The sequence below is a fragment of the Mustela nigripes genome, chromosome 7 (genome assembly GCF_022355385.1).
Source record: "Mustela nigripes isolate SB6536 chromosome 7, MUSNIG.SB6536, whole genome shotgun sequence".
In the NCBI taxonomy this organism is placed as follows: Eukaryota; Metazoa; Chordata; class Mammalia; order Carnivora; family Mustelidae; genus Mustela; species Mustela nigripes.
Window position 1 is genome coordinate 76,067,234 of NC_081563.1, and position 10,310 is coordinate 76,077,543.

The 10,310-nt window shown below is 50.7% G+C and overlaps 1 non-coding gene across 1 annotated transcript; it reads right to left on the reverse strand.

The window, feature by feature from the left end:
- Positions 1 to 186: 186 nt before the first annotated feature.
- On the reverse strand, positions 187 to 293 carry LOC132022870 (U6 spliceosomal RNA). Its single transcript, XR_009405761.1, has one exon. It is a non-coding gene; the product is annotated as a U6 spliceosomal RNA (small nuclear RNA).
- Positions 294 to 10,310: the final 10,017 nt, after the last annotated feature.

Below are 10,310 nucleotides of genomic sequence, written 5' to 3' on the forward strand. Positions count from 1 at the left end.
CCTGTCCATGTTGATACAAAAGTTGGGTATTCATCCTTTCTGATGGAGGCATAATACTCCATAGTGTATATGGACCACATCGTCCTTATCCATTCGTCCGTTGAAGGGGATCTTGGTTCTTTCCACAGTTTGGCAACCATGGCCATTGCTGCTATAAACATTGGGGTACATATGGCCCTTCTTTTAAAAAATATGGAACGCTCCACGAATTTGTGTGTCATCCTTGCGCAGGGGCCATGCTAATCTTCTCTGTATCATTCCAATTTTAGTATATGTGCTGCCGAAGCGAGCACAGTTTGTCTGTTTTTAAGATGGGAGAGACTACAGGATGTTTCTATGCTCCTGGAAATGACCGATTCGCGACAGGGATTGATAAGCAGAGACTGGGGGTTTAGCCAAGGAGCAAAATCCTTGAGGAGATGAGAAGGGACAGGATCTAGGGAATAGGGGATGAGATTCTTCTTGGGCGAAAGAAGCTGGGATGCTTGTTCCATTGTGACAGGAGGAATAAGAAAAATTGGTGTAGACCCAGAGATCTTTGTGGATTCGGTGGTGGGAGGATGAGAGAGATTCAATATATTTGCAAGCAAGTAATGTCATGATAACACATGGAATCTTTATTTTATTGGATTTATTGGCTCCACACAGCACTGGTTCCCTGACACACTCACCAAAGATCCACGCATGGTTTATTTTTATTTAATTAGTTATTTGGAATGATGTAATAGGCACCTGCAATATCACCACCCGAACAAAAGCCTTGGCAATGACCCACATCCTACATATGGTTCCTCTCCCTATCCCATCCCCCTGCCGCCCCTACCCGCAGTCACTATCATCCTGAATCCTGTATACCACATTCTCTTGCTTTCCTTTTTATATAGTTTTATTATGCCTGTGTATATTTCCAAATATGATATACATATATTTTCTATTAACTGTAACCTCAATAAAAAATTATCATTCTCTATGTGATCTCTGGGGATTAACATTTTTCAGTTAATTGTGTATTGCTAAGATGTATCCATTTGCTTTATGTTGCCGTGGCTCTTTACTTACTGCTGTATGATATTCCATTGTGTGAATATACCACAGTTTATTCATCCACGAGCCAGGGAATCTGGGAAAAGAAAGTGAAGGCACTAGGGGACTACAGATTAATAGAGAGAAAGTGAAGGAATTGGCAAACTGGAGAGTTCTCTGAAGCCAGAGAACTATTTAGGGGCTCTTGGGCCAGGGAGCTGAGAGGCTCAGAGATGATGAGGGAGAGTGGGAGGTAGAATTTCTGATTTCAGAAGTGGTGAGGCTTTGGGCGACCATAAAGTCTTCAGGGATAAATGTGATGGAGAACAAAGGCAGCAATTATTGGAGATGAAGGTGAAGGAAGCGAGAGGTCAGGGTGTGGATATGTTTGAGGTTGCTGATGAGGATAATGGCAGGCTGGGGAGTGGAGAAAAAGATGAAGAAGTTGGACCTGGGGGTCTTCCAGGGGTGAGGGAGCACACCAAGAGTCTGGGAGATGACAAGGATGAGGAGGGAGGAGGGTGAAACTGGGAGCAGAAGGGCCCAAGGTGCAGGGTTTTTTGAGGGGCTGGAAATGACCATGAGGAATAATAAAGACAGACTCCACCTGTCAGCCCTCAGGTGCAGAGAATATGAGAATAAACAGCCTCCCTTGAGAGGGCTGCAGGGAGATCGTGGCTCAAGACCAGAAGAGGAGGAAACATTCCAAGAAGAGTTTGAAAGCAGGGGAGTGTGCTGACTGGTGCAAGGGCTCCAGAGCATGCTGTTCAAGAGAAGAGGAGGGGGATGGCAGGCGAGGCCAGCAGGCAGGCGGGGCTCTAGGGAGACAGGCAAGCTGTGGTGGGAAGGGAGACCCTAGCTCTCACGGAAGGCCAGCCTTGGCTATCCCTCCCAAGCTAGGAGGAGGGTCATTGCTCAGCCTCATGCCCCCCATGCCACTGTGTCATCAGTCCTGTTTGTCCCTCAATCTTGATGTACCTCATGGGGGTGGTGATGGGGAACCAAAAGTTAGTATTTTTTCCTTGGGTCCAATGCCGGGGTCAGGAGAAACCAGTGTGAACACCCTGGATTAGGATGTGGGACCAGAAGTCTTGCTTCCGCCTGTAAGGGGGTCCCGAGATGCAGCCTGAAGACCTCAAACCATCTTCCTGCCTGTTCATGTAGAGTCTGCTGGTTCCCATGCCCAGGGCTAGTCCAACTTGCCCTATGAGAAGTTTTCTGACCTAGTATGATGGTAGAGACTCCATCTTGGCTTTCAGGGAGGCCTCTCTGAGGGAGGAGGTTTGGAGGGAAGGAAGAAGGGGTAAAGCCAGCCGCTTGGGAGCCAACGACCGCTGTGAGAAAGACATGGGCCTGCCCGCCATTGTTCTTAAGCATAATCAGTACAGAAGAAAGTGAAAGAGCCCAGCCCAGCCCCTGCCTGTTTCTCTATAGTCTGAGACAGTGTTTCCTTCTGGACTTCCCACAATGGCTCACCTCCATTATCCTTCAAGTATAAAAGCTTGGCATGAGGGTGGGGGATCGTCAGACACAAAGTCCTCTGATTATTTTCTGTGCCTCAGCTCCTACCTTAACCTCAAATATGACCAGCCACTACCTCTTCGCCATCACAGAAGCCCAGAACCCTCCAAACTGATGCTTTCTTTTCCCTCCCTTGGGACCGTGGGCTATTGGAGTTCCAAGTAGGAGCCCAAGGATGGAACGCTCCCATGTGGAAGGAGAGGAGGCAGTTAGGGGCAGTTTTTCCTGTGCCTCCATTGGTTTGCTCTCAGTAACTCTGTGCCCCCAGTTCTCCACCTCAGGGGGACATGGGCTATCTGCTGTTCTCACCCACCCTAAAGCAGGGCCGCAGCTCCTACCAAGGAGACAGGGAGAGGCAGTGACTATATTTATCTGTGACTCTAGCTCTCAGAAGCCCCCAGTCTGATGAGGGAGCCATAACCTCCCCTCTATAGGAACCCCCTGGGCCAACACATTCTGGTCTAACCCACATGCAAAACACTTTGGAACATGGCCCTTGAAAATGGAGTCAGACTCTAGGGAGAAATAAAAAATAACTTTATAGGCAGGAAGAGCAGATCTGGCCCCACAATGTGTCTTGTCACATTCTCAGCAAAGTATGGGCTGGTCACAGGCAATGTTTTTCTGGGTTTGGATGGAGGAATCTAGGTCAGGGGAAAAATTCAGTGCTGGACCCAGTGTGGGTACCAAGAAAAGGTCCGAAGACACGTTACTTCAAATACTTAGATGTTAACAGAGACTCAAAATAAGAGCAGCTCAAACAGGATAGATGTTCGTTTCCTCTTATGTAGCAGTCCAGGCGTAAACAGTTTTGGGCCAAAATTGTACTAAGGATTCAGGCTCCTCCTAACTAACTTGCTATGGTGCCGTCTCTATCGTCCTGTTCTCGCCAGAGGATCCAAGGTGGTTCACCAGCACAAGAGCTTCCAGAATATGGGAAGTAGCAGGGGAAAGGATCAAGAGGGACTGCTCCCATCTTTTTAAGAACAGCCTCTGGAAGTACCCACCTTGCTTTGCTCACACCCTACTGGTCAGAGCTCTTGGATAGTGGCTAGCCTTTGCTGCAAGGGAGCCTGGGAAATGTAGTTTTTATTACAGGCAGCCATGTATCCAGTATACATTTTTTGTTCTATTGGAGAAAAGGAAAATATTGTGATGGGGAGCCAACTAGCAGTTCTGCCACATGAGACCCCAAGTGCACGGTATTCCTATGTCTGTCTGTCCTGTCCCTGGTCACAGGGTTGGGCGAGTGACTCAGTCTGAGAAAATCATAGTAATGCATCACCCTGGCCTCAGCCATTGGTCCAAGACTGGGCACATGACTCAAGCAGAGCCAATCAGAGTTCTTCCTTGGGACTTTTTCCTATCCAAATCTGGTAGAAGGGTGCAATTTTCTTTCTGGTGGTGAGACCATGAGAAAGCAATCCTGAGCTGCCCAAGGAGAGCAAGGCGAAGCCTGTCTGCTGAAGAAATGGGGCCGCCAGCCTCTGAGAGACACAGGGAGGAGAGAATCACTGGGCAGGGGGATTGGGCCTTCTTCTAGACTTCCCTGGGGCCTACCTTTCATCCTTGCCCTGATGGAGCTGGCTGGTCATATACCACCTTTTCTTCAAGCTAATTCAATGTGGGTTTGGGCCATCTGCAACCCAGGGTCCTGACTTATCACAGTTCTGAAAGTGATGTTGGTTTTTTTTTTTTTTTTTTCCCTCCCTGGGAGGGATGGAAGGTAGACACAACTGAGATTGACAACCTGGAAGAAAAGTATGCGGTCTCCAGACAAGCCCTATCTTTCTCCTGCACATTTGCCTTAAAGCATCTTAAAGTTCCCACATAGCACCTCACAGCATTGGCTGCTGGGTTTCTTTGCATTTTCCAGTCAGTCCTGTTTCCTGTAAGGAGCCCGTGCAGCTGTGAGGAGGGGGCCTCAGGAGGGCAACCCTCACAAAGGGCCCTTTCTCAGCTGGTCTGGGCTGTTATCAGCCAAACCTAAACTCTGAATCACCTGAGTCCGTGGGCAGCGCCGTAGGTGGGGCTGATGAATCCCCCTCTGGGTCTTCCTGCGTCAGGACCTGTGAGTGGGGGCGGACTCTCAATAAAGGTTCATTGTTTTCTGTCCCTTCATGCTATCAAGGTTCTGTCCAAGACCTTCCTGAGCGCCCCCCCTTCTCTTCACTCATCCCCTGGCCCTGGTCCCTCTGGGCACTCACCCACCCCCACCCCACCTTGTAGACCAGCATTGACTCCTCAGGCCAGATGGGGTGGAGGCTGAGGAAGGACAGGAATGTGGATGAGGACCAAATCTGAGAATGCCTTGTGTTTCTGAACCTGTGACACGACCACCCTCTCCCGCCCCCAGTTCCCTGGGTCTCCTGAGTCCCCTACCCCTCAACAGACAGCAACCAAGCTGTCCTGGGCCTGTGGTGTCACCTGGTGGCCAGCCTCGGAACTGTCGGGCTCCCCACCTCTCCTCCACTTCCTTTTTTTTCTTTTGGGGGTTTTGTGGTGATAGGGACACATAAGGTGCCCTAATCTCCATTTTTCTCTCTGCTTTTGTTCTTTGGGGGTGTTTCTTTGTTTGTTTCTTTGTTTGTTTTGTTTTTACAAACAGTTCAGCTCATTTTCCCTCAGGCCTTCCTGAAAACCCAAATCACACACCCTTGAATCTGTTTCTTTCATCTCCTTTCTAACAGCTCTACCCCAGTTACCTCAGGAGCTCCTTTCCCTACCGTTTACTCTGTCTGCTCAAACAATCCCGGCTGAGTGTCAGGATGGAGCCAGGCCTGCCCCTGTGTCAAGAAAAAGGCAGACTGCCTGTCAGAAAGATTAATTAGAATGACGAAGAACAAAGGCTTTCAGCCTCTAAAGCCCTTGAAGTACAGCTCGAAGCTCCCTCAGAACGTCCCACCCATCTCCATATACTCCTGTTAAGAAACCTGCTTTCCCTCAAGCACCAGCTTTCAAGAGAAAATAAACAGACTTTTCTAGATCAGCATTATTGTTTTTCCATTTCTACCTACAGGTCTTGCAACAGTAGTCTTTTTTTCTGCTTGTGGCAGCCCAGTTTTCTGATGGGCATTTACCACCTGACCTGGAAAACAGCCCTGTTCGTGCCTGAGTCCTCAGTTTTCTATTGGCTCATTGTCTGGAAAGCCATTCCATTTCACAGAAACGAAGTTTTGAAATTTAACTCATTGGTAAGCTGGGACTGCCTGATTGTAGACATTTAAGATCATGAGATACTTTCCAGGGCAAGATGGTGGCTGCTTACTATTGTTTTAGACAGGCTGATACAGGAGAAATATCTGATTTCCCAAGATATGGAAATCTTGACACCCGCCCCCCCCGCCAAGAAGCCTTGTGGCTTCCAGAGTGGGTTGGGCCAGTGGGTTACAGGAAAGGGTGTGGAGTGAAGAACTCAGCGATGCTGTGGGCACAAAGACCAGGTAGAGAGAATGTGAGAAGAGCTGAGCTGAGTGCAGGGTGCTGGAGAGAAGTCTTAAGACCGAGGACTGGAGAGACACACCCAACCAACACTTATCAAGCACCTGCCACACATCAGGAAGGACCCAATGGGGAAACATGTGGGTGCCCCAAGCAGGCTATTAATTTTATGTCCCCTCAAAGTGATATTTTTTTTTTTTTACTATCAGTTCAATTTGAATGCAGTGGAATTGGCCTCTGCTTAGAAGAAGAGGGGCATGGACGGAGAAGGGGATCCCCGTTGGCAATACTCTATCTTCCCTGAGTGGTTCAGCTCTGACCCCAAACTTGCACGCTACAATTAGACCAAAAAAAAAAAAAAATCTTTTTAGAAACCCCACCCCACCCCCCTTAGGAAACAGCTTAGAGACCAACTGCTGTTATTCTAGCTTACTCTTTTTGAGGTCCACCCACCACCTCACTGAAGTAGCTCATTAAAACAGAGTATGCAACTATTCTTTAGAGGAGTTCCAGGCATGGTTTTCTTTGTCTCCTTACATTTCCAATGGTGTCTAGGTGCCTTGTAAAGATGGCACCCTAATTAGCTGCATGGCTGCCTGATCACCCCCCAACTTTTAAAAAAAATTTTATTTATTCATATGACAGAGATCACAAGTAGGCAGAGGCAGGCAGAGAGAAAGGGGAAAGCAGGCTCCCTGTTGAGCAGAGAGCCCGATGCGGGGCTCGATCCCAAGACCTGGAGATCATGACCTGAGCTGAAAGCAGAGGCTTAATCCACTGAGCCACCCAGGCGCCCCCCCCCCCCCCCCCCCAACTTTTTTGGAAAGATTATTTACTTATCTGTTTGTCAGAGAGAGACAGCACAAGCAGGGGGAGCTGCAGACAGAGGAAGGAGCAGGCTGCCTGCTGAGCAAGAAGCCCCATGAGGGAGTCCATCCCAGGATCCTGGGACCATGACCCAAGCTAAAGGCTGATGCTTAACTGACTGAGACACCTAGGCATCCCCCTGCCAGACTCCTTAAACCAACTCTAGTGCTGGATGCTGAGCATGCTCTCACCCTGCCATACAAGTCACATGATCTCCATTCTACCTGCCAAAACTGAGGCTGAGGGAGTTTAAGCCAGCCGCCCAAGATGCCCACAGCTGTAAGTCCCACCTTGGAGTTGAGATCTGAATTCAGGCTCACCCATGTTATTCCAAAGCCCAGATCTTCTTCACTTCCTCCCCTGCCCTAGGAGAAAATGGAAAGAAAAAGCCACTGAGAGTGAAGAATGGGCCCTCTGAGCAGAGTCAGGAGGCGGAGGTTTGAACAGGGAGTTGTGAAAAGCAACCCAGTGGGTGCAAGGAAGCTGGGGGCCCAGCAGCACTGCCCGATGGCACAGGGTGGGGCGAGCACAGCGGGTGTGGGCTCCCAGGGTGGGAGAAGGTGAAGTAGGCTGGGGGGGGGGGGCGCGGGATGCAGCCAGACCAGGGTCTTTCCTGCACAGGCAGGCCCACTAGCACTGCCCACGGACAGGACAGAGCGAGCCTGGGGTCTGGAAGAAAGAGGCCAGAGCCCAGGGGGATTTTTTCAGGAGAAATCCCTCCTTCAGCCCTGTATCAGAGGCTGCAGAAGGTCATTTGATTCAAGTGGAGGTAAGATATCCAGCGCCCTGGGGCTGGCCCCCGTTGGTCCCTTTACCCCCCATCATTTCCCTTCCCTCCAAACCCCCAATGCAAGCGGGCACAGCTCCAGGACCTGGCAGTCTGTTCCTGGCCTCCCCAGCAGAGGGCTCCAGAGCAGAGCTCAGGAGGGTTGGGTGGGGAAGGGACTCTGGTCGCCCTCCCTTAACCAAGGTACAGGGAGCTCTGGGCCTTGCACTCTGCTCCAGGGCATCCAGGTGTCCATATCCGTGGGTGGTCTTTCCTTCTGCATAGCTGTGTCCGCACTTCTGTGCACCAGCGTGGGTGTCTGTAAGTGTGTCAAGGGCGTGTATCTGGGTTTGTATGTATCTGCCAAGGCGTGTGCACAAAAGCTTGTGTATATGTCTACTGCGTAGTTGGGTTATATGTGTGTGTTTGCTCATTTCCTTTTTGCACGTGCCGGCGCTGCACATGACCCCATGGGTCTGCAGGTGCACGTGTGATTTGTGCCTAGGTATCTACACTTGGTCTTGTAAGGAGAAAAGAGAAAAACAGGTGATGGGGATGTGCTGGGCAATCTCAACATTCTCTGGGACGGGGTGCCCTCTGTCCCATCCCAGTAGTCCCAGTGTGTCCACAGTCCCCTCTGGCTGGTGGAGTCCAGCCCTCCTCAGCTTTGCTCCCTGCCCAGGGAAAAATTAAAGACCCCCGGAGTAGGTGGGGTAGTTCATTTCTGTCTAGGACCCCCCAAGTCCATCCACATGGGTGCATGTACAGAACTGTGACTCTTTTTGGATAGAGATTGAGTTCTTTTTTCCTGAAGAGAAAAATGTTGACATGCCTTTGGAGAATCGTCTGCCCAGAAAATCCCCGGATGCATGGGGAAGGCGTGTTCTTCCCGTCTCTCTAACACACACACACACACACACACCCCTCTCAGAGGCCTGGGATCTCACTAAGGGTGCTATTTGGGCCCCTCGCCGCCTCACCTGCACGGTTTGTCCAGTTCCGTCCAGAATGGGGCAAGGAATCCATAGAGCTGGGCCGCAGGAGGGGAGCACAGACTCAGTCATATGTCTCCAGGCAAGCTTGATTTCCTGTGGTTGCTGGAACAAATCAACACAGACTAAGTGGCTTAAAACAAAACAAAAGGATTCTCTTAGAGTTCTGTAGGTGAGATGTCCAGAATCAGTCTGAGCGGGGTAACTGTCAAGGGGTTGGCGGGGCCGGATTGTCCCAGAGGCTCTAGAAGACTCTCGGTCCCCTTGCCGAGCTCAGCTTTGAGAGGCTGCCTGCAACCTTTGGCTTGTGGCCCCTTCCTTCGTCTTCAGAGGGCCTCACTCTGGTCTCTGCTCTGTCAACACAAAGCTTTCTTCTGTTCTGAGCCTCCTGTGTCTCCTGTGCTTGTCATTACTTTGTGGCCCTCCTCCACCCCCCCCTGGCTGAGCCCTTTCTCAGGAGCCTTAATTTCATCACACCTGCAAAGTTCCTCTTGCCGTAAGAGCATTCTCGGGTTCTGGGGATTACCTGGCCATGTTTGGGAGCCATTGTTCAGCATGTGGCCCTTAGTTGTAGCTCAGAGGGTCTGTCTCCATTGGCCTTTTTCACTCTGATGCCAGGACCGAGGCCTGGCCCACCTCTCCACTCATTCTTGAGTCTCTGGGACTTACTCTGTCTTGTCTGCTTTGTCAGAAAGGAAGCTCTGTCTACCCCACGTCTGGCACCCCAAGGGGATCTATACCTGAGGGCCATCCTTAACCCATGAAGAATTCCTCCAGCTCCAACGGAGTTTAAGATCTGAATTGTACCTTTCTGCAAGGCGGGGTCTTCGACTGTCCACCTGTGATGTGGAGACAAGAATCTTGGACCCAACTCAAGGACTCTGGGTCAGTTTCCAAAATGCCTGAGTGGTAGAGGCAGAGATGGGGGAAACCACCCCTTCCGTTGTCCTCACCGGACTCACCTCCCAGAGCTCAGGCCACCCCAGTCACAACCAGGACTTAAAAAGTTGAGAGAGGGACAAAGCTGAGCCAGCCCCAGCAGTCCCAGGGGACCCAGTGGGTCAGGCCAGTGCCCTCAGAGGCCTCCCAAGTGAAGTGCCACTTTGAGCCAGACCTTCCTTCCCTCCTTCCTTCCTTCCTTTCCCTGACATATGTCAGACACAAGATGCAGTGCTAGAAGTGGTCAGTCCCCCCTGCCTGTGAAAAGCCAGTGGGGAGACAGCCTTGCAAACACCCCCTTCCAAGTGGTGTGCTGGGCACTGGTGTCTGGAATTCCCCCCAGAGCCCTGGGGAAGGCTGCCTAAAGTATCAGGAGAGCTTCTTGGGGCTGGTGGTGCTGCATTACACACCTCCAAACCCTGAGTCCCCCTGTACATACCAGGCACGGGAGAGGCAGCCACGGTTCGGCTCCTGCTATTCCCACTGCTTGCTATTTTTTTACTCCTCTCCTGGATAGCTGACTTAGGTGCCACCTCCTCCGGGAAGTCTTCTGTAAAGTCTGGGGAGGCTAAATCCCCTCCTTGATGCTCCCCACAGAGAGGCTTATGGTATCTAGATGAAGGACTGATCTTATCCTATAGACAAGAAAAGGCCACTGCCCTAGAGGGGCTGAGAGTGGGAAAGGGACAGCATTAGGGAGATGGTGCTGGGCTCTGCAGACTGCTTTTGAAAAGCAGATGGGCCCCTACAGTTTGCCCAGT